This window comes from Varroa jacobsoni, unplaced genomic scaffold, assembly GCF_002532875.2.
Source record: "Varroa jacobsoni isolate VJ856 unplaced genomic scaffold, vjacob_1.0 contig00033, whole genome shotgun sequence".
NCBI lineage: Eukaryota > Metazoa > Arthropoda > Arachnida > Mesostigmata > Varroidae > Varroa > Varroa jacobsoni.
The window spans coordinates 201,368-224,816 of NW_019214398.1; the positions used below are offsets into that span (position 1 = coordinate 201,368).

The 23,449-nt window shown below is 41.4% G+C and overlaps 2 long non-coding RNA genes across 2 annotated transcripts; both read left to right on the forward strand.

Moving 5' to 3' along the window:
* The first annotated feature begins 3,355 nt into the window (after positions 1-3,355).
* On the forward strand, positions 3,356-5,467 carry LOC111270631 (uncharacterized). Its single transcript, XR_002686379.1, has 2 exons — positions 3,356-3,509; positions 5,206-5,467. It is a non-coding gene; the product is annotated as an uncharacterized LOC111270631 (long non-coding RNA).
* Positions 5,468-14,116: 8,649 nt separating this feature from the next.
* Positions 14,117-21,746, forward strand: LOC111270632 (uncharacterized). The gene is made up of 6 exons (XR_002686380.2): positions 14,117-15,346; positions 15,511-15,625; positions 17,880-18,187; positions 18,612-20,008; positions 20,148-20,838; positions 21,050-21,746. It is a non-coding gene; the product is annotated as an uncharacterized LOC111270632 (long non-coding RNA).
* The last annotated feature ends 1,703 nt before the right edge of the window (positions 21,747-23,449 follow it).

Consider the following 23,449-nt stretch of genomic DNA (forward strand, 5'->3'; position numbering starts at 1 on the left):
CGATGCCCAGAGCGCAAAAACAAGTTCACCTTTAGTGTAAAGCGCCGCAAGCAAAAGTCCAGCCTTTGCAACGTGGTCGTCCCAACAGCTAAGTGTCGGCTCCTGGACGTTGCCTCAATATTTAACAACAGCGGTGCGGGGGGTCAACCGACACCGCATCGTATCGCCTTCGGTGCCACTGCCGCGCCCTTCTGGCTGGCTGCCCAGCGAACACTCAATGAACGAAGCATATGCTCGTGATTGCCGTCCAAACGTTGGTGAATTTACGCCTGACTCTTTTCGTATTTCGCCGCTACGTTCCCTACCGTTTTGATGCTACGACAATGCTATTGAACTAAGAGCATTACGATTCGGTTTCGGCTCACGCATACTCGGATCGTATCGTGACGCCTGCTGCTGCTTCTCGCAGATCCTCCGCTACCGTTCGTGGCTGTCGATGACAGTTCTGTTAGTTCTCTGCCATTGGTGTTTAGTTGGCATGGCCTCGTTCTTAAAGGAGCCTGCAGACGATCCTTACGGCTATCGTATAACTACCGAAGCAGAACGACAGCAGAAACGGTTCGTCGTTGTATTATTGTTGTAGCTATCGTTATACGCTGCCACCAAATAGGCCTACAGCCATACATCACTGCGACTATAATAAAACGTGAGACCCTGACATCGATACTGCCAAAAGCAGTAGGAAGACGTAACAGTAACGGCAGCAGAACAGGACAGCGAGGACGATTGAGAGCAGCGCAAACAGTTCGCAATGAAAAACGTACAGCCGGCAACTCGAATACTGTTACCAGGCATTGTGCTCAAGAAGGTCAATCGAACGATTGATTACGTAAACAATACCAGATGTAAAGCTCAAAACACCTGTTTAGCCATTGCCATCGCTAGGGGTTGCCTATTGTAATACAATATTATAATCATAGTTCTAGAGCAGCTCTGGGCGTTAGCAGCGCAGATCGGACATTCAGGACCGGTCACCGACGACAGCAACGATGACAGGACGCCTTTCCAGGGCCCTGTGGTTTCACGTCGACCCTGATCTAACTTACCGCTTCTAGATAATGAATAGTAAGTAACCCGATGCTCTACTGTAGAACAGTTACAATTGAGACAACGATACGCGGCGGCCTGTAGGAGCTATAGGGTGATACAATGACGCACAGGGCGCGTAACGCCACGGAAAGTGGATAGGCGGTTCAGAGTCATCATTAAATGATATAACGTGTTTAAATGGTGGGTGATGCGAAAATAGAGATTGCCTCTGAGATCAAAGCTCGGGCGTTAGACTTATGGACGACGGGTCGATATCAGGACGAGCAATTATAATGATACTAATCTAGTTTGAGTGGTCAAATATAGCAGATCAAACGCAATCATATTAGTAAGACGGCAAAAGAAACAATTTCACATTTATAAATACACGATCTTACCTACTTCTTATTGTTTCGCTAGTCAAAAATGGCAATCTGTTTCATGAGTCGACGCTCGACGGCATGTTCGCCCTGACGTCGTCCGAACAAACACTTGAAAATGAATCATTGTCAGAACGATTTGATCTGTAGAGAAGATTCTGTCATTGACGTGGGGCTATTAAACCATCGATGACAACAACGATAGTGTTGCCAATCGATCATCTGGCTACGGACGACCGACTGGTATAGCCGGCGATCTGGTGAAGATATATCCAGTAATTGCCCCACTGCAGATGCACCCGTAACAGCATTTGTGCCTGTTTTTACCGAGATTACCTCATAATTGAATACTGTTATAAGAGTAATTTGATTTTGATGAATGACAGGATCCTAATGTGTACAAAAGATGTGCTTTTTTTCCCCGCACGAGAACCGAATAGATCAAGAATTAAAGCGTGCATCGAGATAGCTGTGAACGGCCTTAAACATTACTCAGATAGTGATTTCAGTTTATCAACTATCAAATAACACGTCTTTGTTCTTTAGCTGTTTTTTTTTTTTAGATTAAAGTTATGATTTTCATGGAAACGTTTTTTTCACTTGCCACTGGACAGGTTCTCATACGAATGTTGCCTATACAATACTATAGTACAATTAATCGACTTCGGATCCGGTAATGTCCGCTATCATGAACCCTGTCGTTCCCAGAATCACTGTCCAGCATCGACAGTCACACGACGGCATTTTTTGACATTTATTCGTATTTACTCGCTGTATTTCTTTACCGTCTTTTTTAATATACTATATATTTGTCTATGAGCCGTAAAAACACAGTGAATAGAATATTCACTCTCTCAAAATTTCGAGAGCACATGAGAGAATCGCACTTTTTTTTTTGCTAAGAAAATCTGCGTTTGCTCAATAACAGTATTTTTTATTTAAAAACAAAATCAGCTAGCTTACGCCGTCCACGTGACTACAGTCTTCAAAAAAAGTGCCGAACTTCTAACACGTTTCAACAAAGCTACACTTAAAATCGGGCTGTGGAAGTTCGAGCTGAATATTCTATTGCAGGTGCCATCATCTCCGCTAGAAAAGCAAAAAGCTTTTTACTGATGGCTAATCAGGGATGCTGTATCGCGCTGAGGACAATTGTGTGACACGTTAGCGATGCGTTTTATTTTCTGGGCAATAACGTTGTCGTCTCGACAGACTGATTTGATCGGAAGCCTGACGCAGGCTCAAATTTTCACAATATAAATCGTATAGTCTATGTAGGAAAAAGTCCTATGAATTTGTTAACCAATTGAACAGTCAATATATAATATCATTTCTAGATAAGGTCGCTCATTTTTGACCGCCATCTGTTTGTTACGCTTATCAATACGGCTAATAACAAACGCAGCAAGATACATCTGAAGAAAACTCCGAAGAGATCTTATGTTGAAGCGACATGCTTTATCAGCGACAGGCGAATTTCATCGCGCGTCCGGCTATAGGCTGCTTGATACGCTGGCATCATTCACAACAATTGGTTGATTATAAACAAGCCGACCCGTAGCCACATTGATCACGTGATTGCCTCCCGAAGGACCCCTGTCTCCAGTCGTCGTCACTACTCGTTTTGGAGCTCGATCGTTGTTTACGTTCTCTGCCGGTAGCGTGGGCATCTCTTTGAATCCCCTTTTGAACTGGATCTTGTTTAGTTTCTGATATTCGCTTTCATGAACATATACAGCGAGAACATTCGGGCGAAATATTCACAGTTAGCGTTGGAAATGCACAGTCCGCTGCTATTGTGACGGAGTCGTGGCAGTATGCAAGGATCTGTCGCTTCTACGTAGAGGCCTGTTGACACGTTACGGATAACAGCGCGTTGACTCATTATGGAGCAGTATGAGTCAGCATGAAATAGGCCTGACAATCCATTTCTCAGATAAGTACATCCGTTGTTAATGATAACAATATTAGTTAAGTATTTGTAATTACTTGGATTTAGTTATGGTCTATGCTATGAAACGGTTCAGAAGATCGACCGTGATCCGACGATAACTTGGTATGTTGAAGATTTATGAACATACCACAACTGTAAGTGATTCTGTAAGTGGAAAACGCAGTTAAAGACGAACCTACTTACTTTGTAAAGTTCACTAATACGAATTATTATTAAACATCGAGTGGGCCAATTTTCCCAGTAAACCATATTATCTATTGATAGCCAGTACTGCTAAAAAATGTTGTAGAGCATGTTCGGCAGGTCTATACCAATGTAGGACATTTCATTCCTTTAAACACGGTCCACTCTTGTTTTTTTTGCAAAAAGCTTTAAAATCTTTCGTAATCGTAATAGTAAGTAAGATCAGTCTTTCTTTGTAATCCTTTATATGATACCTTGCAGGCTACTGTATGCTCTGTGAGTAAATGAAATAGGAAAATAAGCCTTAACATAGGATAGGAGACATAACTTAAGTGAAACATAGGCTTAATTGAAATAGGAGATATGGGATTAAATCCATGGTATTAGAGCCTTGGAATAAAGCCTCTTTCTTACTTAAAGTCACTCAACTTTCGGGTGTTTTAACACCTTAATTATTTTGCGACCACGTCCGAAAGACATCGTTGCATCTATTCTATCTGCTGTCGCTTTCAGCAACATCATGGTACATGAGGACGGATGCATGTTGTTGCATTATACGCTCACTAAATTAACAACGATTTGTAACTTTAATTAATTCAGTTAGAAATTTGTTTATTCGCAAACAAAAATTAAGAAAACAAAGAAGATAAAATTCCGGAACAACAAACAATTGTTTGATACACATGTGCAATCCGCCGACATTGGCATTTTTAGATGCTAAAACACGATACGTATTTTGTGTATGTAGATTATTGGGCGTGACAGAAGAAAATATTCTAATATTTATAAATTATTCGCGTCTGGCTCGGTGTGAATGAACTAAAGCCCAACTTTAAACATTTTTCATTTAATCCCATATATTATACTGTGTCGTAGGCTTTGTACCAATGACCATCGGCTTTCCGACATGAAGTTTATCCGTCCGAACTGCAGCGTTAAACAGCTCCAAGATAATCAGTAAAAAGGCGAGATCCCATTTTGCATTTACTATTACAACGGTTGCATTGGGTTAAATCCGTGCATATTTAAATAGCCCAGCCCAGAAGCGGGCTCATTGAAGCACGTAAATATACCAGGTTATTGGATCAGTGACTGTTAACAAATATACGATATTTTTTCTATCGAATGTTGGAAAAAATGCGTCCTTTGGATGTGGGGGGAAAAATTTAACTAAATCAAAAGCCAATGGCGTATGCCAAGTGACTTCTTTCAGAAGAAACGTAATGAGATGAATAGTTTTACATACGCCTATTAGTCAGAGCTAGTAGCCGTACGTGGAAGTCGAACCTGTTAAGTATGTTTCTGGGTTAGGGCTACATTTGGTGAGTCGTATAGAAGTCTCAGATCCAATTATATTTTCTCACGATAAGGGCAGCGACTCGCGCGGCAATCCGCCGGCAATAGACAGACGTCCGAAATTTGAAGATTTTAAGTCATTTTGACTTTATTTCTAATTGCCACCTGTATAGTTTTCTCAAGTTTAGATCATCTTACAGAGCATTTTAAACTAAGCGGTAATTATGAATCATCCTTCGAATGTGTGTAAGACATGCGCTTTGTTCAGTCGAATTTATGAAGGCCGACAAATGTCTACATTGCATTAATTCATACCCTCAATAATGTACATATACAGTTATTTTTAATATCCTTCTAAAATAGGTTACCTACTGCGTAAAGGTCTGGGTAGCTCCGATACAACCTAACGAGCAGCAAGGTCGAACAACACTATGAGCCGTTACGACAACAGCGCCGCGTCTATCTAACGCAACTCTGAAGTCTCAGCGTTTACCAATATACGAGCTTAACTCATCTTTCAGCTCGGCTTAACATTGAGTCTATTGAAGATAGTTGGCATACTGACGATAATGATATGATAATTATCAATACGATCAATTCAATAAATCTTTATTTAGCAAACAAATTGCCATGACATTATCCGTAGATACTATATAGAACTAGCTATCAATGCATTGCGTAACTCCCCCTATACCGCGGATCATAATGCGCACTCGTAAAGCATTAACTTTCTCGATAAGTGCAACGACATCTCAACTTCCATATTGCATTGTACGAAAGCATACCTCTACCTCTTACCCCCTTTCTCATTCCCTTCATTCTCTCGATCGTTCATCAGTTCTGCTATGTTCTATTCATCTGATTTAGATCGACCTCATGCTTAGAGGACATGAGTGACTCAGTGCCCATGCACTTGATAGGTGGTCTCTTGTTCGGCTTCTAAGCGTTTGCTTATCCCAGAATCGCTCTGCGTTTACCCTGCTTGCACTTGGAACCGCGCGTTTGTGTTCGCGTTATCTCTTCTGCAGACAAACTTATGGCGATGGCAAGCCCAGCTCCACTGTTTATTATAAGGCTATGATTAGCTTTAGTGCAGCAAGTAGCGAAAAGTGGGCAGTGAGGCGGTTTCGGTTAAACATGAGCTTGAGCACAAAGGAAACGGGCGCACGACGTTGGTGTCACAGGACTAACGATCAGCTGCCTCAAGGGCCGATGAACGGAGGTCTCCGTTAGCCACACAAAGGATAGACAGGCTGAAAAGTGGAAGGAGAACAGAGAAAGACTGGTAAGGTTTGGCTACCTAGAAACAGGCTAAACTCATTAGAAAAAAGCATTCCGTTCGTTGTGCTGTTTCACCGTCACGCCCGTTTCTACGATAGAGAAGACCATGGCGAAAATAGACAAGCAGATATTGGCTGACACTTTCTTGTAGCAGAGATCCATCATATTTTGGCTGTTTCGGCACCGGTCTGGGGTCGGGTTCCAGGGCACAGGCTAATGAGCGGCCTCAGAGCTAATGCGACCCCTCGTTTATGACCTTCTTTAGGCTGTATTGGAGGTAGTGACAAGGGTTCATGACGTCGTAAGTCGATCACCATATGTCCATGGACCATCGCATTCCAAGCAGTACCTGAAGCCCCGATAGGCCATTTCGCTAGAAAACCTTTCCGAGCTGCTCTTTGAGCCCCGTGTATCCCTGGCTGTCAGCAATCACAAGGTCGGTGACGGCTGGTGGAACTTGCCTTTTTGTTCAGAGCAAGTCAGGTGATTGAGGGGAAAAACGAGTCCAACCTTGGATGACGCCCTTACGTTCCACAACGATGACAGCCTTTAAACCAGGTTCTCTCGAGAGCAGCTACCTCACACAATGTCGAACTCTCTAAACGAGCGCTTGAGAGAGCATCCGGCACTTGTCAGACCTTGGGGAACCGCTAGACCACACGGGCATGGATGGTGGCCCTTCGCTACACGACTTCTTTCCAAAATGAATTGGGATCGCAAGTTAGTAGATGCAGCATTTATATAATGGTATAATGGAGGAATTTGATATCGAATAGAATAACTCACTAATTTGGAGCGTTCACGTTTTTAATATTACAGGTATTTTGTTAATAAATTATTTTTCTTTGTCGAGTGGCAAATGCTGCTTGAATTCGCGGTTGAGAGTACACTCATAACTTCACGCTGTGGTGGCCCCCTGTGAGAGTTCAGGTTCAAGCTGCAGTTGGCCTTGTGGTCCTTTAAGGCATTCCAGTTCTTTATATCCGTGTGTGATACCCGCATAACTGTAGCCAAATAAAAACCATAACAGTCACTACTTGTCGTATTTTCAAACTGGTCAGCCACTATAAACATAAATACTAATGGTGTTCAGCGAAAATTTTCGCTTAGAAAGGTATTAGCCCTCACTAAAATTGGACACTTTTTTTGTCACTAAATTTAATGAGTATTTTCTTTTGCCATAGGCAACGTATCCTGAGTTAGACAAATTTATCTGTCTATTGCATGTATAAATCACGTTCAAGATTAGACAAGAAAACCATCACACTTGAGAGCGTATCTCTCATCCTGTGCATAAGAGACATATAAAGAATTGAAAAATCATCTAGTCTTTATCAACATCACAACAAGAATCAATACTTCGTTGCTGATTTATTGCGAGACCACGCTCGCGGCTGCATCCGACATTTCCTGGTTACGTTCGTTGTTGACTGTGGGGAGCACCAGTGAATTGTGAGCACCATGCTAGGTTGGCGGGCACCAGGCGTCGCCACCGTTTCACATCGTCTAGCTAGGTACCACAGAATATAAGCGGCTATTCGATTGAGACTCGCGGTACTAGTTTGACCTGATCACTTCGGCCAAAATCAATTATTCGGGCGAATGTTTGTAAGGAGAAATCGCTCCTCTATTAGGAGATGAAGTCAGCTGAGGTTACTTGTTGACTATATTGATTCTTAATTGTTGATAAATTGCTTCATCAGGGGACAGTTAGGAGCGGACATGAGAAGAGATAAATGAGGATCTCGACATTATAGCGGATGGTCAGGAATTAGATAGAAGACATAAGCAATGCACAACCTCAGTCCGATCAAAAAGCCATAACACTAAGTCATCAATCCGACAAACCGGGTGTGCAATCGAATATGATGAAAGTGCTATACTAATAATCTATCTAATAGGCTCGATGATGCGCTATGCGTACACAGGCGAATGGGTCGAAGATAGAGACGCATTATGCTGTCGAATAAGGACAATTGGAATTGATACATAATGAAGAGTCTTACACATATTACACATAGGAGAAAACGTCCTACCGTGTTGCACCGGTGCCCCGCAGCCTGCGAACTATATTATGCAATTAGACTTTACGAAATCCATCGAGGCTGCTTCAAACTTCAAACTCCGCGCTTGTTCCCTCTTTTCCCAGTGTGATTAGTTAAAAATATTACGTGGATCACGACTGACGCAACATTTTCAAATGTTGTTGGAGGTATGAAAATGTGGTACAAGCACAACGACAATGTCGCTCGGAGGCAGAGAGAAGATTCTGTCATACCAAGGAAAAATTGAACCATTTATTTCTAACATACATGTGACTGGTGCCAATTTACTGCAAGAATCTGTTTTGCTACGCATTTGGAAGGACCTTTGTCAAAATCGCGAATTCTACTACCAACAGGAGGAACAAACTGATTGGACGAAGGTGTCCTATGAAATACCCTGCCCGTTCCCTGGACCTGACACCAGTAAACTTTTTTTTTCTGTGGAAAACTTTAAAGATAAAGCTCTATGCCAGAAAATCGACGAAACTGGAAGGCTAAAAGCCGTGATTGAGCAACACCCAACAAAAGTTTATTGAAGTTTATGAATCAATAACCGTGGTCGGTAGAATATTGGCCGGAATGGTACACTCTACATTTTTAGAACATTCTGTATGTAAATGAAAGAGCGTAGATTTACGAAAAGGATTACAAATTGATTGTAAGGATCCTTCTAGTTAAACCATGGCGCCGTACGTACGTTCCAGATAAAAGTGTAAGATCTATATGAAAAAAAACTCCAATGTACAACTGCCATGTGACATTTTAGTGGACACACTTCCAGCACACATACCTAATATAATTACGGTCCTGAAACAGCCCCTGGGGTGATCTAGTATGGGGGATGTGTAGTAGGGATGAGCTAGTAAATCAAAGCTTACTCTAACTGATAATAATAATAATAATGCAAAATCTAAGTTATAAACTAACAACTGCTGTAGGTAGGTACGCTTTAGACATTGACCCGTTCGTATGTCGGACAACCCAATGGTCAGTAGACCAACAACTTTCATCTGAATTTCTAAACGGATCGGCATGATAACTCTAGGAATAAGCGGGTGAATGTAACTATTATTCATTAATAGAGACTTATGGGTTTTCCTACGATCGACTCTCAACTGTATAATCATTAGTCTCGAAAACTAATAAGAGTTGGGCATCAGGATTTTCAATCGCCCACAAGCTGAATCAGTCTTGCTGATCGGGAATAAACTTAATTCTACGAAACTTCACTGGTAACTGACTCCCCGTGATTTTCTGAAAATGAGCTAGCTATTTCTATTACCATACAGTATCGATCCCGAAATAGAGTCACCCAGGTAATATTACCTTCGAAAGATATCATGCATTACTAATAGTCAAGTCCTGATCGACGACGAAAACGTATAGTAAGTTTAAGTGCATATTTTATGAAATTATCGTGTTCCTACGATCCGTGTACGAATGGGTTCCATAAGGTCGGCAATTTGAACAGACAATGGAAATCAAGAAAAGAAACCATCAAATACATCTTCAAATCAGATGTACCCTTTTGATAGTGATAAGATAGAGGAAACGTTCGATTAGATCAAAAGACACTATTTGTTGTATGTTGAATTTTCTTGTGTTCTGATTCTAAATAGAGTCCGTATTGTTTAATCAGTAAATAGTCTGCGCGTTAAAGTGATGCACCACAATGGAACATATTGCAGAGGCGTTTCGGATTTAAATTTCGCGCCTCACTGAAATTTTTATTGCAACTGTAATATTATTCTACCCGCCTTACCTGATATCAGTTCCTGATCAGTATTTTAAGATCTTTCGTATCGTAACCCATTTTTGGAAAGGTATGTATGTGTGCTTTCTACAAATTGATGTTAAAATACCTGACGCCATCCCTAGGAAGTACATCACAAATGAATTGAATTGCTAACGGAATCGCAATTTGATTATCCTGACCGTACGCATTAGTGAAAGCTATGCCCTGTATTTCTAGATTAGATGAGAACTAGTACGGATATGTAGATTACTGATAGCTTTAATTGAGACTAACGTTACAGTAATCAGATACTGAACACTCATCATTAGTCGATCGCCTCCTTAAGTACGATGCTAAATACCAACCTACGATACAACAATGGTAACCCAATTGTGCTGTCGTTACCTCGTACCACAAGGCTTACTTCGTCTGCATTTTCGAAATTTATTCGAGTGCTGTTTAGAAGAAATGTTGTGCCTCTTCCCCAACGAACTTTCGCCATCGAAACGCCATGCAACGAAGGATGCATCGCCAAAAAAATGCTAGCTTATCATTGCAAATCGTTTGCTTATCTAGATGAATTTTTATCGTCGTTCAAGTTTTAGAGAATGATCAAAGTTTGATAAATCCCTCTTAAGTAGATCTTCATTTCGTCTCAAAGTGATGGACGAGGACTTTCTAGCTACAGAACATTTAAAAGTTGTTACATCAATGTAGCTACAAACATGCCTTGCTCGGTAAAAAAATTTCTAGGTATTATGATCTGTGCTTTAGTACGTAGAGGGCAAACAATTGAGAATCTGGTTATGAGCTGGACTACCGTGGAACAGTGTTTATGCCACGATTATTTGTTGTTTGAGTAATATGATATAATTCGAGAGATGAGATACCCGTTGACCTGTCATTGGTGGTATGACTTTTTTACAAATAACACCAAATAGGTAGGCCATTTTTATAGTTAACTACAATTGATAGTTCAACGTGTTTGTTAGTTGCTAGATAAACTATACCACTGCTTGGATAATTATGATCATAATGAAAGCAACAAAGATACCAACTTTTACCATAGGTCAATTAATTAATTATCAGCATAATATATTATACCTTTTTCTTAGCAGAGATTTTTGGTAAAACTCAACGTCAGATCTAGCGTATATTGCAAACAGCATAGTGTCTTCAATAACTAGTTTCTTTGTCAAAGCAGACGAATTGTGTCAGGACTCGAATGTTTTTTCTTGCAAATATGCTTTAAAAGGGAAAGCGTGTTAGATGGACTATCCCGATCGAATTTAGTGCACTTAAACCGGGAACTATTTTGTACCTTCTTTCCTCGTCATCTTGAGCTATTTGGACACAGCCATACAAAATACAAACTACTTGTCGAGTCCTCCCTAAATCGTCTGAAGGCAAATCGTCCCTACCTGGCAAAGTGTACCTCTAATCTATATCGTGTGTATTACTTAAAATGTTCTATTCTATCTCCTGTTGCTGCCAAATTGTAGGACGTTTATAAAGGCATGCGACTGATTCTATTCAGCCAAGGTTCTAGAGCTTAAAAGCTCTGTATACATATACGTATCAACGATACAAGTTAGTACCTAAGGTGTATTACATTACTAAGAAGAAACAGAACTAAAATGTAGAAAAACTCATTTAGTTTGGCAATTTAGCCCAACTTGGGGGTAAAAATCGCAAGACGACCGTCAAAGCCCTCTAAAATTGTCAGCTAAAGACACAGACGCATGCCAACATTTCACAAAATCAGCTTCTTACCATATCTGTACCACCAGGCAGGACGCTGACACCTGCCTTAGATTCAAGTATACTGGATATTTCACAAACACGTTGTCTCATTAGCTAATTTTGGTAGGTAAAGTCGGGATGCACCTCGACCAAACCCCTTCGCTGAGCTGGCAGGCTTTCGATACTTCGTGCGTATCAGCTAAATATCTGGCAATAGGCATACTAGAAAATCAGTAATGGAAAATTTTTATAAGCCAGGTAACATCAGCGGGAGCCCGAGTGCTCGTCGACCTTCACATGTGTCTTAGAGTGACAATCGGATGCGTAACCAAGCGACATCACGAACAAGAAAAAATAAAGCATTTTCTTTTCCAGACTTGCACACATAAAAGTAGGTATACAACTAATCCGGCTTCGCAGTTTTCGCCGTATCCATAGCTCGCGCAGCATATCATTGCCCCATGGATGAAAGGAGAACTAGGGGGCAAAATCAACATTTCCGACCCGTTTGAAAAAGACCCCTAGAGGAAAACTTCGGAAACCCATACATCAGGCGCCCATCAGATCCTTGGACATGAAGATTCGCGGAGATCGCGCGTGCTCGAGGCCATGAGTTGGGCTAAAGAGAGGAAACTTTAGAAAAGGTCTGATTTGATGAGCTAGGATTAGCACGTGCATTTGTGGGGGTTTTTCCTAGACAGGGACAGGTGAAAATTGCCGGGAAGTAGCGGTAACGAATGCGTCAGAAGAAGCTGCAAAGCACTCCAACGGTTCGTGGGCAGGATTGGATCACCGTCGTTCTGTGCTGAGTGGATAGGTTTTATTTAATTTAAAATCCTTCATCAAAATCATCACAATCATCAGAACTATTAGTGACAGTTAAAATTGTGTTTCCCCTTTTTGGCTGTATTCTTCTTGGTAATTTTCACAACAAAGAAGAGCGCGACCTGCCGCCACCTTTATCGCATCAACGCTCCCCGAATGCCACTACTATTCCACTGGCTCCGAATCCGTTCACATGTGATTCGTACCGTTGTTTGGGTTGTCCCCCAGCCTAATTTTTTAGTGTTAGGGATCCGAGATGCGACAGCCCTTAGGATCCAACCTGAATCTAAATCCGTTCTGGCAAAGCTTTTCTCTACGAAAGGGTTCGTGCCGCTGCGTTTTATCCGTGAAGATATCCCATCGGTTGGGACTGTCTCATTGATGTCGGCCATGCTGGTGCTAGCTGCCGTGTAGCTTCGTCACATCAAACCCCGTCTGTAAGAAACTAGATCAGTCCGCCTCCTAATCCCCAGGTAGCGTAGCTTTTCGTGGATCAACGGATTCGCAGTTTCACTATCGAGAAAACAAGCCAGCCACACTAGAATCCACTTCCATCTTCATTCACCGTTTGCGATGCTAGACAGTGATTCGTTCAAGCACCAACACCGAATCCGCATCGTGCCGAGATGAATACTTGTGCGATGAATACCTATCCGTATATAGGTTGCTGACTGTGGAGTTTCTACAGTAAGAGGCTCAGCGAAGAGAAAAAAAATGGCTCGCGTACATGACAAGTGTGGGTCGACTGGGTCTAATCATCGTCTTTAGTGCACAGAATAGCGATTTGTTTTGCGGAAGTTTATCACTTGAGAGAATTGTCCCGCATAACGAGTTCGGCTCTAAGCGGAAGCCACTTCGAATAGTTCGACTAGCCAAAAAATATTCCCAAGTTACTTTTTTGGGTTGGGTTTTAAAAGGAAATAAGGTATCATACACGGTACTACATGGTACTATTTACCGAGTAAGATGTGCTGCATTTTATGGAGTCTGATGCTTTGTTAACATCTAGCAACAGATAGATATAGCAATAGATGAAACGATAGAGTTTTTCGTGCCTACAAGGTCCTTTGTTGGGCATGGGTGTGATCCACAAAGTCAGCTACACGTAATGTATTCGAGAAACGTATGCCGAGAGATGCTTTCGAAAAGCTTAAGGCCAAACAGCCGCGGCATTGGAGCTGTCATTTCAAATACGAAGTCTCTGTGAGTCGTTGGATATTTCCTCGTCGTAGTTGACTGGACGTCAAATCATCAAATCAAAGAACTAGGGTAACCATACTGCATTTACACGTATCGATCGACATTTTTTCTGCCAGCGATAACGATTTCTCACACAGGTAAAATTTGTTCCAAAAAAGGTCACTCAATGAAGTTTTGCAAGCCATCATAGGGACAACGTGTGAAGTGCTTAAATATGAACTCATCACACATTCTATTCTTATCATTCTATTCAATACTTTTATAATTAGACTGCTTTCCATCAAAATGGATGAGAAATATTTTGGAACTATCATATACAACGTCTCGTTATCATACCTAAAATTTAACTTACTATGCCCAAGAAGCTAATTAGAACAATGTAGACGTTAATAAAGCTAGTTAATTAAGTGAACTAGAAAAATAATACCGATGAACTCATCTGTGATTGAGTCGTCGGTAAAATGCCATCCCTCACTATGAACAAATAGTCTTTTTGTCGATGACAACGACTTTAACAAGTATTCTTACTTTCAATGGGTGTCTTAAAAAACATAAGGGGGACCGCACAAAACGGGCTATCCGTATGTCCAACTAATCAAGGAATCGCAATGGAAATAAGCCAGAGGTTCGATAGTAGCCCAAAACGTGATTCGGCGCACTTCATAGTGCTGGGTGAAGTGGTCCTTATATCTCCAACGCGTTCCTGGCCGCCATCGACCTGAAGCTTTCGCGGAGTTGCATCTGTCTGTGGCTATCTACTTCACAACCAAAACGAGAAAATCAGTAGGAACGCCTGTACTTGTATCGGCGTATACCTGCAAATTACCGGCTCTATGAAACTTTTCTGTGATGACTTGGGCTTGTCGTCGATAGCGTGTTGGTGATGGCACTGTTATTCTATCGAGATTTGGATTTAGTCTGAGATTTACTATTGCTTAGAACGTTGCGATAGAGTACTCTCAACAATGCTTCAGCATTGTTTAGGTTCACATAAGAATATACTGTTAGCAGCACAGCAAATATGACTTTGTGGGCAGGAGTGGCATGCGTCTTCGGCGTGACGTCTTCTCGACTGAGCATTTAAAGCCGGGCATAGCTTTAGTCAGCAAAAAGCGTCCAATGGAGCTCACTGTTCGACAACGTTAATTAATAGGATGGTGCGTCGGTTTTCGAGTAATTAGTTCTCGTAAGTGATGAAGTTCGGCGAAAGTTATGATTAGTGTATTGTAGGATTAAAAAAGAACGTACTCAGATACGGAGCAGACACACAGAAACAAGCTAATGACGAATCCAAAATAGGCCTTGACACGATAAAGGCTGACTTCTAAAGCCGAAACAGGCCATGCTGTGCCTAGCTAGGCGCACAACAAGCACTGTCTGTAAAATATAAAAGTGCTCCTGTTACAGTTTGTCAACACTAGCAGAGTGGCTCTCATGAGAACTCGGCATGCGAAAATGTCGAAGGCAATATGCAATGCGAAATGTGTCGTTGTGCTCTGAAAAAGAAGTATCACATCTATTTCATCAGGAAACGATCAGAGGGACGCTCAGCATCTGCCGAAATGGGACTGCCGATAAAAAAGTCCGTAGGAGGGAGCCGCAAGTCCAGTTTGTTGTGTCTCGAAACCCGAATTGTCGGTTGAGATAAACAATATAAACGGAGAGGAGAGTTTGGGTAAGAAACGATGGGAAAACCATCGGAGTGTTGATACCTCTATATTAAAATCGTACCTAAAAGCCCCGTTTTTATTCTATGTCTATTTTAATGCTGCGAAGTGTCACAATCGTGAGGTACATGAACATGTATAGTGTCTTCAGAGCCCTACATTTTTCTTCCAGAGCTGAAAATATGCGCCGTTTTGAAGCTCACGCCCATGAAGACCACAGCATTATTTCGCTGCACGTCCATTGATAGTCGCTATAATACTAAAGATCTCACGCCCTGAATTCACTGGTACGATCGTTTTCCATAAAGTCAATTGCATACACTTTATACCGAATGTTAATTTTCCCAGGTCTTGTTTTTTTCCGAAATTCGGAAAGACATGCTTTATAGTTAAGTTTATGTATCTTATAATTAAAAACACAGTTAATGTATCATTAAATTTACGTCGTAGGGACAGGACAACTAACTGTCTTTTGATAAATTTCTTTGATATTATGGCTATACACCATACGTGTACTGTGGGTCAGGGAAATTACTGAATTAGAACATTTAATTAATTATCATAATTAGTTATGAATTTTATTTGATTGTTACCCCACTAAATACAACGCCGACTGTATCAAACTGTTAGTCAATTCATGTGGTACGTCGCTGATGATTGACCAACTAATTTTCGAAATTAAGCTAAGTACTAAATTTTCGAAAATTATAGTCTAACCATGAAAATGCGTTATAGATCACTAACACACAGAAACGGGCATCCCAAATACTTTTATTTCGATTAAAAAATTTTAATTAAACAGTAACAGTTAACTATGGACAACAGGATTTTCCTAAGTCAGAACAACAGCGGTGGTAAATTATAGCTGAGCACTGTAGTTCAACTGAATAAAATAATATAAAAGGCTCAGAACTTTGTGGCTGTAGATCTCACTAGGTTTTTCAATGCGGTCACGTTGCTCGTTTGCTCAGTATCTGTTCTGATGTTGTTTATATTTGATCTTCTGAAAATAGCACAATATGCAAATATTCTCCGTTTCGGGTCAAAACGGTGCTTTAGGCCCCACTAATTATATACATAACATGACAGACGCCACTAAATAACGAGATGTGCTTAACTAGACAGCAAAGGCGTTTTCGGACACAGTGTCATATCAAGAACAAAGAAAAAGTGGAATCAACAAGTGCCCATAGGACGACGACTAAGCTGGTCAATGCCATCTTATATAATAATGCGTCTGCACGATTCTAATCCATATCCATCAACGATTTCACGTTGCACGTTTATGCGTCACCTTTGGACTCAGCCTATTCGTTGGCCCTGTTTATTGGACTCATCGAGATTTAATGGTTTGGAACTATATCAATTACTTTTATTGTGTAATCTCTTGTTTGTACGCAAACATACAGACTATATCATATTCCGCTCGGACCATTTTCGGTCTATTTGTACTTTCGACAAATCGTCATTTAGCCGGGAAAATACGCACTCAAATTTACCACCACCTGTCCCAATGAGTTAGACAAACGTGGGCTCGAAATGAGAGATAGTTGGGGATCCCTCGCCCCGAGGAGGTCTCTTCCTCCAATGTCCTAATGTTGAATTAAGTAGTGCTTTCGGTTTACATTGAAGATCTAGCTTAATGTATGAACAAAGTTGAATCTCAGTCTTGCAATAAAAAAGTACTGGCAGGAAGCATTGTTTGCAAATATTCCATTTCTTCCATATCCATTATTTCTGGACTGCACTACACTTACTGGCCTGAAATTAATCATATTTATAGACCACTTGAGTATCTTGTCACCAACTACCACGGGTAGGCTCGTAGTACGCTTTCAGGGCGTAAACGTCATTTGTTTCGCACTGAGACCCATCCGCCTGACAGCGATACCTAGCATAAACCTCGAAATAATTAGGCTTCTGCAAGCAAAACTGTTCGAATATTCTGCGATCTTACGAACCCATTACCCGTTATCTATTAGCGCAGAGCTGTATACTGAACAATGTTCATCAGAATATGTGCATGTCCTAATATATACATTGGCTTAAGAAACAGGCCAAAGGCAACAGGTCGCGCTTAAACAAAAATTCACACCGGTAGCATTCAAGTTGCTCCTATTTGGTGTAATGAAACTTCTGTCCACCCTATACATATACATATATATATATATATATATATATATATACATAGGGTGATTAAAGTATATGACTTTCTTGTTTAAGCGTGTACAGCATGTTTTTATTTCGACCTGTTGCTTTTGTTCTATCTTTTAAACCAATAGTTTTTCATCGCTACCCCGCTGGCTCAACTTGGCATGTCGTACCTCCCAGATGCGGTTGCCTGAAACAGGTCTTATCCAAACCAGCTGAACGCGGTGGCATGTGACCTAAGACAATTGCCATTTCCAACAGAGACCCAACAAGGCGACTTATTCGCCGGGTTACGCACCGCAGCAAGCAAGCTCCTTCCACATCTTCTCACTTTGGATTGGCCGCAGATATAACTATTTCTGTGTTATTGTCTATTATTAAACTCGGCAGGCGACTTCCTTCACTAAGGACAGCCTTTCCTTTAATCGCCGTTTGATTCTACTGAGTGTCGTGAGGGTCTGCTGTCCCAGCATTTTATCCTAGGTTTCGCAGAGGTACCTAATCTGAAGTCGCAGGCCAAAGACGATACGCTGAGACCGCGTTGCGAATATGAAACAACTCATCTGTCAGTCACTCGATCAATTAATCTGATGACTATTGTTGATGTCTATCGCAGCTTGACTCCGAAGCCGTCACTTCGGTCCTCGTGACGGGAAGGGCTACATGAAGAAAAATTGTCTCGAAGTGAATGAGGCTTGGTGAGTGATTGATGACAATAAAATGGATTTAGGACACGGTCGACTTTTATGCCTACGAAAATATTGGAGTTGAATATAGAAGAGGAAGGCTGGCATATGATTTTTTTTTGTTGACTCTATCTGGTTCTTGACGAAATGAATCGAGATTTTCTCTGCATTCATTATGTGATCCGAAAATGCGCGGATCACACTTGGCTAAGGGTCAGAGAACTGTAGTATAGGCCCAATTACTTTATACTGTTGTTACACTTTAAGCATAACAGTGCGGTGGGAAGGATTAAGCAGTAACCGCATCTTAACAAAGTTACTACATATGTCAGATATAAATGTATGGGCATTGCTTAAGTGTCCGATCAGCGTAGGTCATCGCGTTGCTTTTAGCTGAGTACTAGCATTTCCTTTTTGTTTTTTGTTCCCATTACAGCTGATTCCGTGTGCCAGCTTCATCGTATTTTACTTCCGCAGAACATCTACGTTTAACAAAGTGTAGTTTATCAAGTCGTTCCAGGGAAGGCAAAAAAAAAATTGAGAAGCTGGCTATTATTTGTTAAAATATAACACGGAAGCCTTTACGTTCCTATGCAAAGGCTTAGCGTTTAAATGACAGACATAAATCATTCGTAATCAAGCTTGCCGTACCAATGAAACGTTCCTTTGTATATTACATTCGTCTGCTAGCGTCCAATCCATAATTATGCATAACATATAAACGTTCCAATATTACAGTTCAATTCTAAATTATTCATGTGTACTCCTACTTCAAAACTTTGCCGGTACAACAAAACACCGAATCCAATCAACGTTTACTACACACCGCCTCGTATTCGTTACCGAGGAATATGCTTAATTTCTGTCCAACCGTCTATATCCTAGCAGATTTGTCCCGGCAGGTATAGCATTATTTCAGTCGTAGCTAACTCTAATATTAGTAATTATGTTTGTTGTCCTAGGTATCAGCATGTACATAGAAATCGTCCGCAGCTGGAAGGACGTAATGCATTCTGACGGTAACGACCCGTCGCTCACTAGGCGATGCCTATGAAGAGTTAGAGGTTGAGGTGAACCGCCTCCCTAGGTTGACGGAGAGCCAATGCTTAAAGAACTAATAACATATGCATCTATTAGACGAGCGCTAGTTTTATAAGTTACAATGCCGTCGTTGCTTGGGGCAGGATTCGTCTCCACTGGGCAGTAAACCTGTTACAATTTATGAAATCTTTTGTAAAGCGAAAATCATGGAGCGTTCTAGTACGTTTAGATAGATATTATTTGCAGCTTGTTATTACTTGTGAATACAATTGTTGGTTATAGTAAATTTCCTAGAATTAATTGGCTAGCACAAAAACATACGAAGCATATAATCTTTATAAATACATAGTGGTGCCAGAGAAACAGGTTTGTACTTTGTCTGGCGTTGGCCAACGCTGGCTTCCACTTAAGTTTATAGTTAGAACAAGCGCTGCCTGAAATGTGGGTCCCATTTTCTCTAAAATATAATTTTACTTAGTGCTAACACTAGGTCGATTTTTAGCCACTTCGTCTAAAGCTGAAGGTCTCAAAGTGCATTGGCTAAGCATTTCGTCGTACGTTATTTCAACATCGTATATAACCACCCTAATCTATCTTTTCTAGCTCAATAACAGTGAAAATGTCATGGGTCGCGTGAATAGGTGTTGCATTCCGTGAGGTGCGCTCCAAATAGAAAGCGCACCCGCGCCATTACATTGCATGCAGTCGACGACAACGATAGCCTGTGTTTATACCTAAAATACCCAGCTTGATCCTAAGCATCATAGCAGAGACTCATTCTGTCGTCGATGGGTGAGTCTAAGTTCAAACTTTGTTTTCGATAATATCTCGTTTTGCTAGGAGACAAGAGAACTATGTGACGCTGTGAAACCCGAAAGTCTATTTAAATCAATAGTACAAATGATCGTTCCTTCTCTCCTTTTATTTACAGTATCGTGCCAGTTTGATTTCTGGGTTTTATGCCTAGCTGTGGTAAAATAAGCGTTCGTTGCACTTGTTATTGCTGACCATATGCGTTCGGGCGCTGGAAGTACGGCTGCGCTTAGCAGCTACATTGCTTTAAGTCAAATGCGGCTGCCCACTTATCGGAACAGATCATAATTTGCGTTGCTCTATTTGAAGATAAAACAAGAAAAAGGTTATTTTTGATAGGACCACATATAAATAAACGCCCGCCTGCTGTATGGTCGAGCCAATGGAAAACGCGTGTTGTAAATTTACTATTAGTTATTATTCCATTCCACCGCTCTCGCCGGAAATGCTAATGTACCACACAGGCATATCAAACATGTACCTGCCTATGGAAATACGTCGCCACGAGAAACTCATCGATGTTATGTACTCAATACCCCACGTCCCGGTCTCCTCTTTGTGCAAAATAATAGGCTAAAGCTTTGACTACGAGTTTCCTACGTGCATGAATGCCCACAGGCTTTGAGTTTGAACAGGTTTGCTGATGCCGCGGCTGTGTAACAACCGAAGTAAGGCTCACCGTCTTCTGCCCCATTTGCCGTCTACGTCGCCATGATGACAACATTCTTATTAGTCGTGGCCGGCTTTTTTTTTTTCGTTTCATCATTTGAACCAGTCGGGAACTTGCGGGACATGCAGCTTTCATCCATGTAAGTCTTACTCTAAAAGATGTTCTTTCCTAGTCCTATTGAGGACGACCTTTGCACAGGACTGTGCCGTTAATACCCTTAGTGTATTGCTAGATGCGCTGTTGCTTACCATTGGTTTTACGAGCTTGTACACAGATTTGTTCATACCCACGCGTAAAATATGTACATGTACATATGTTTGCGAATACATATGTAGCCTTTTCCATTTCAGGTAAGCTAACTGTGTTAGATACAGCGACCGGGAACAGCGAGTTCCAGCTTTTTGATGGGAGCTCACAAATCAACTTCGAGACATTCTCTCTATAGTTCGCCATTCATCGCGAACAGGGACTGAACTGGCTTGCTCGGAGTGGGTAGGCTCAGGATCAGTAAAATCCAGTCGACCGACATATAATACACATGAAACCTTACTCCATCGTGCTTCGTCCTGCTTCAACATCAGCATCAGCTGTCCATGTTGTTACTGTTATTTAGACGCCAAGACTCGCTCTAAACACGCGGCAGTGCACTCGATCAGACATAGTTGCACCGGGGTGGGCCGCCGTACTACATATATAACAAGTAACTTACACCATATGTGCTATCACTCATGTACATGAAATCTACCAGTGAGTTTGTATGAACGTAAATATTTAATCATTGTATTTTCACTGCGCCAATTCGACTGGCAGAGTAAGCCGTTTTCCTATAACGTTATCGTCCGAAAATTGAATCAGATTAAAACTCAATTTTTGCCCTTACAAGAGTCCGTAATTTCTCGTCACTTTGCTACGGGCAACATTGCTCCAATGAAAGGCTTTTTCGCAACCGTTTTTGGTAAGCGTCTACACAATCTTAGGCCACTTGAAAAGCTTTATACAACAGAACACGTATAATTCAATAAACGAAATTTCTGTTTTAAAGATATACTTTCCTTGAAATAAATTCATAAACCCAACTCAAGATGAGACATTCCCGTTCGGTTTCAATGTTAGAAACAAACGCCTTTTGTCCAAAACGATCTATGTGCAGCATAAGGATGTTCTTAAAAATCAATCGAATTCGAAATTTATATAAATGAAAGAATCATAGAGAAGGGATTCTAATACGTTTTTTCACAAGGGTTTCTTTGACGTTAACTTAAGCCTACCTAGAATTTCGCGTGCCATTAGTTACATAAATGAATTTTGCCTGATCTAACTATAAGCCATATGATATATTAGGAAGCATGAGTTATCTTTAATCACCCGCTTAATACGTCCACATGCTTATTACTCTCTTGAATCATCTATATAATGAATGTGATGGCTGCATCCATTGACGAAACGCTGATGTTATAGCAATCGCTAATTCAATCGTGTGACTATGCCGTTCATTGTTTTTGCTCCCCGTCTCCGCTGAGCCTGTGTCTGTCAATTTCTCATGTCCTCTTTGCTACTCAGACGTCGGCCTACTGTCAGCTTCTAGTTCTCGTCCGTCGACTATGAATCAGCAACCGAACTAATAGATATTTGCGGTACGTACCCATCACATCTTTTAAAACGTACCCATACATACCTCGATTTTGCTAGCTTCGTCTTTCTACTTGTACTTTTCTGCTAATGTCGTGAAGTTGATGTGGGTAAGGATCAATAGCTTGCTGTTTATCAGCTACAGCTTGTGTGGGTGAACTAATATATCATTAGTTCAATCATTAGCGATAGGAACGCCATACAGAAATAATACAGGCTTGAGGCGTTCCACGAAAGCTAGCCATGTGAACCTCGAGGAAAAAGTAGTGACACAGAAACTTCTATTGCGCTGGGGCTCTCGTAGAGTCTGGCGGAAAAAGCAATAAACGTAAGTTTCGACTTTGTATACAGAAATCGACGGTTGAAGAAGAAAAGCTGACAGGCTAGTTGCTCCTGGGTAGCAGGATTCCTCTCATTTCTGCTGGATTTAGCTGTGAATCTTTGCCGGAACGAGACGACCCGGTGAAATGGTCCTAACGGGTCGCCGGTGAGTCAGTCGTTTGCTGTTCCACAGTCAATCGCCTTTTAATAGATCTGTCATGCATCTCACGTATCTCGTATTGACATTTACCAAGTGGCGTTACCGGTCGCACTACATGTGAAAATAACGATGACAGCACCTCTCTCTGGCCAAATTTCGACGCAATGCCAACGTAAATATCGACAAATACCTCCTATTTTGGTACTGGAGAGCTTTTTCATACATTCTGTGATGACAGATTCCGCGGCCTCGGCTTCTCTCCTAGGCTACAGATTATTACAGGCAGATAAAACGTTAAACAACGCCAGTTTACCCGACACACACAAAGTGCAACACGCATAAGCCAGATCATTTGAAGAAGCCGTAAAGTTGCATTAAGTCTAGCAAGGCTTCGTGTCAGGCTCCAGTATGGCCAATACTCTACAGTGCCGAAACCGAGAAGGACCCAAAGTCGCATCCGATTGGAGCCGAAAACAACCGGAACCAGCGTCCCTCATCGAGCGGGGTCCGGACGAAGCTGTTCCTACCTCTTTCGCCCGCGTTCGTAGCCCTCTATTGAATTCTAATTGTTAAGCTGATTAAAGTGGATTAGCTGCAGGAAAACCAACAAAGGAAGCGCTACTGAGGAAGAAATTCGCAA